The sequence below is a fragment of the Leuresthes tenuis genome, unplaced genomic scaffold (genome assembly GCF_036924035.1).
Source record: "Leuresthes tenuis unplaced genomic scaffold, fLeuTen1.0.hap1 SCAF_17, whole genome shotgun sequence".
In the NCBI taxonomy this organism is placed as follows: Eukaryota; Metazoa; Chordata; class Actinopteri; order Atheriniformes; family Atherinopsidae; genus Leuresthes; species Leuresthes tenuis.
This window is the reverse complement of record NW_027325371.1, coordinates 24,599,078-24,603,355: the sequence shown is the minus strand read 5'-3', so window position 1 is coordinate 24,603,355 and position 4,278 is coordinate 24,599,078. Positions and strand designations below refer to the sequence as shown.

General features: G+C 42.8%; 1 non-coding gene across 1 annotated transcript; it reads left to right on the top strand.

Annotated features, from left to right (window-relative positions):
• Positions 1–667: 667 nt before the first annotated feature.
• LOC140274206 (U5 spliceosomal RNA) lies at positions 668–781 on the top strand. The gene has a single exon (XR_011908181.1). It is a non-coding gene; the product is annotated as a U5 spliceosomal RNA (small nuclear RNA).
• Positions 782–4,278: the final 3,497 nt, after the last annotated feature.

Below are 4,278 nucleotides of genomic sequence, written 5' to 3'. Positions count from 1 at the left end.
TTGCTACAGCTCGATTGGCCGAATACCCTTTGATCCTATTTCGGTGAATTTGACATCTGCCTTACATATAACAGATTAGCGGTTTAGCAGTTTTAATTTAGTTTGAGTGAAGGAATTCATTTTATAGCAAAATCCGAAATCGTGAAGAACTCATGAAAGTAAGCTTATTCTCGGATTCCTGAAACTTTAGATTTGCTCTTTCTTTTACTGCAAAGTACACGTTGTTTTTTTTGTTTAAATCTTTCTAGACATGGTAAATATTAAGGACAAAGCAGTTTTCACATAGTTTGAGTGAAGGAATTCATTTTATAGATAAAATCCCAAGAGTCTGATGGGAAAAGAGAGTGAATGCGAAGTAGACTTTAACACGGCTATGGGAGCGAGCCGAGTGTGGGCTAACCAGGAGAATTGCTTGAAAGAAATGCGACCCCGAATGAGCGGTCAGAACAAAGCCTCAATACGGAATTCTCGTGGTGTTTTGTTGCTGCCTTGTCTTTTGCACAGAGTAAAAGACAAGGCAGCCATCGAATAGGGCCCGATTGTTCCTACTTGGTCAGCCGAGGAGCAAGGGGGTGGGGAGCAAGTGTCTCAACCAAGCAAAGCTCACCATGGGGAAGGTGGCTATGCCAACAAACCTGATGCCCTGCTCCCGCAGTGACGGATAATCGTACTCTGGTTTCTCTTCATAACGTACAAGTCTTTCGCCTTTTACTAAAGATTTCTGTGGAGAGCAGCACTAATGAGTTGTTTCTATTTTTGGCAGGCTTTACCTTTGCGGGTGAAGCCCTTTCTGTCTGTGCAAAAGAAATCTTGTTACTGTGCAGAGTGACTTCTCTGAGTAGAGTCGCCTTACTTGTTGCGACTGTGCCGATGTTCGAAGCTGGAGTGCAAAGTTGTTGCTTGAATGGTGCTTGCTGGAGCGTGCGGGAGTGCAAAGTTATACCATTTAAAAGGGCTGAAGAGTGCTCAGTGCAGCGGGTGGGCGACACTCTGGCCACCTTGAAAACCGAGGTTACATCCACTACCAGGGGCAGCCCAAGTTCTGCCGCAAGTGTGGTGAGCATGGGCACCTGGTTGAGGCTTGTACCAAGGTGTTATGTGGGAAGAGCAGAGAAATTGGGCAAACTTTTGGAGAGTGTCCAAATGGCAGGAAATGTAATCTCTGTGGAGAATTAAATCACCTCTTCAGAGATTGCCCTAAATCTTTTGCCAACAAATTAAAGACGGTAAAGCCACAGTCAAGCCAACAAAGAGAAGGACCAAAGGTGGCAGTTGGTGAACAAAGTGAAGAGGTTGACCCAATAAATTCAAACTTCCCGCCAAAAGCTTGGATTGGAAGTGAGGAGCAAAAAGGGGAGGGGCCTGTAGAGGCCTCACCACTCAGTGTTGAAGTCTGTGAGAATTCACAGGCAGAGGGTGGAGCTACGCTAAATGAGGAGGAAGAGCAGACAGGTGAGTCTAGTGAAGATACTCACCTCCCCGAAGGTCAACAGAAGGTCAATTTGTTGATAGGCATTCATTTATTTCTTCACTTCTGATGAAGTTTCAACAATAAACAACAAACTTTGTATTATTAGAAAGAACCAGAATCATTCTTCAGGAATCCGAAAATAAACTCTATTTTATGAGTTATGCACGAATTCGGATTCTCCTATAAAACGAATTCATTAACTCAAACCAAGTTAAGACTGCTTTGTCCTTCATATTTATTCATGTCTAATCAAGTTTCAACGATAAACAACGTTGTACTTTGTAGAATGAGAAAGAACTTCTTCAGCAATAAGCATCTCTCGACATATGACGAAGTACAGATTTTGCTATAAAATTAATTCCTTCTATCAGCCTGACTTAAAACTGTTTGTCCTCCTTATTTATCCACTTCAAATCAAGTTTCAACAAATAAAAAAAAGTTGTAGTTTGAGAAAGTACAACTTAATCTTCAGCAATCAGTATAAAAAGAGGTGCAAATGCCAACCATACATACCTACAAGGTGGAGCGGAAGTATTCAGCTGCAAGTAGGTGTGAATGTTCGACTATAATTTGTAAAAAGCGGGTAAGAAAAGGTTCGAATGCCCGACTATATATTAACAAAAGCGGGAGGAGAGGTCTTCGGATGAGAGTGGGTGAGAATTTCCAACCATAATCTATAAAATACGGTGAAAAAAAATATGTGAATGCCTCATAGAACACTAAAAGCGGAAGTGTTCGGCTGCAAGAAGGTGTGAATGTCCGACTATATTTGGTGAAAAGCAGGTGAAGCAAGGTCTGAATGCCCAACCTTATATCATCAAAAGCGAGATCAGAGGTGTTTGGCTGCAAGAAGGCCATAGTTTTCCAAAAGCGGGTAAGGTGCGAATGTCCGACTAAATATCAACAAAATTTGGGGCGGAGGTCTTCGGATGCAAGTGGGGGTGAATATCCCACCATACAAGTATGGTGGAGAGGAAGCTGTAAATAGCCGACCATAGTTTGGAAAAAGCGGGTAAGAAAAGGTTTGAATGCCCGAACATACACCATCAAAAGAGGGAGCGGAGGTGTTCCGCTGTACGAAGGTGTGAATGTCCGACCATACTTGGTAAAAAGCGGGTAAGAAAAGGTTAAAATACCCGACTGTACACAATCAATAGCGGGAGCGGATGTGTTCGGCTACAAGAAGATGTGAAAGTCCGACCATGGTTTGTAAAAAGCGGGTAAGAAAAGGTGCGAATGTCCGACAATGTATGATCAAAAGAGAGAGCGGAGGTTTTCGGCTACAAGAAGGTGTGACAGTCCGACCATGGTTTGTAAAAAGCCGGTAAGAAAAGGTGCGAATGTCCGACAATGTATGATCAAAAGAGAGAGTGGAGGTTTTCGGATACAAGAAGGTTTGAATGTCCCACCATAGTTTGTAAAAAGCGGGTAAGAAAAGGTTCGAATGCCCGACTATACACCATCAAAAGCGGGAGCAGAGGTGTTCCGCTGTAAGACGGTGTGAATGTCCGACCATAGTTGGTAAAAAGCGGGTAAGAAAAGGTTAAAATACCCGACTGTACACAATCAATAGCGGGAGCGGAGTTGTACGGCTACAAGAAGGTGTGAAAGTCCGACCATGGTTTGTAAAAACCGGGAAGAAAAGGCTCGAAAGCCCGACTATACACCATCAAAAAGAAGGTTTGAATGTCCATCAATAATTGCTTTAAAACAAGAAAGTAAATTTTCGAATATCAAACCGCACATGATCATAAGCGGTAGAGGAGGTGTTCGGCTGCAAGAAGGTGTGAATGTCCACCCATAATTCATGAAAAATGGGTAAAAAAAAAGGTGCGAATGCCTAACAATACATTATCAAAAGCAGGTGTGAATGTCAGATCATAATTTGTAAAAAGCTGATGAGAAAGGGTGAGAATGCCCGACTATACACCATCAAATGCGGGAGCGGAGGTGTTCGGCTCTGAGTAGGTGTGAATGTCCGACCATAATTGCTGAAGAATGTGTTAGAAAAGGTAAGAATGCTGGACCATACATCATCAAAAGCGGGAGAGGTGGTGTTCGGCTGCAAAAAGGTGTGACTGTTCGACTAAAGTTTGTAAAAAGTGGGTAAGACAAGGTGCGAATGCCTGACAATGTATGATCAAAAGCGGGAGCGGAGGTGTTCAGCTGCAAGAAGGTCTACATGTCCATCAATAATTGCTAGAAAACATGAAAGAAACTTTTCGAAAATCAAACCGCACATGATCATAAGTGGGATAGGAGGTGTTCAGCTGCAAGGTGTGAATGTCCACCCATAATTCCTGAAAAATGGGCAAAAAAAAGGTGTGAATGCCCAACCATACATCATCAAAAGCAGGAGTGGAAGTGTTCGGCTACAAGAAGGTGTGAACGTCCAACCAAAATATGTAAAAAGAAGTTAAGAAAAGGTTCGAATATCCAACCAAACATAATCAAAAGCGGGAGCAGAGCTGTTCGACTGCAAGTAGGTGTGAATGTCAGATCATAATTTGCAAAAAGCTGATGAGAAAGGGTGAGAATGCCCGACTATACATCATCAAAAGCGGGAGCGGAGTTGTTCGGCTGTGAGTAGGTGTGAATCTCCGACCATAATTGCTGAAAAATGTGTTAGAAAAGGTAAAAATGCCGGTCCATACATCATCAAAAGCGAGAGAGGTTGTGTTCGACTGCAAGTAGGTGTGAATGTCCAGCCATAATTACTCACAAACGGGTAAGAAAAGGTAGTAGCCAGACCATATATGATCAAAACAGGGAGCGGAGGTGGTTCAGCTGCAAGAAGGTTTGAATGT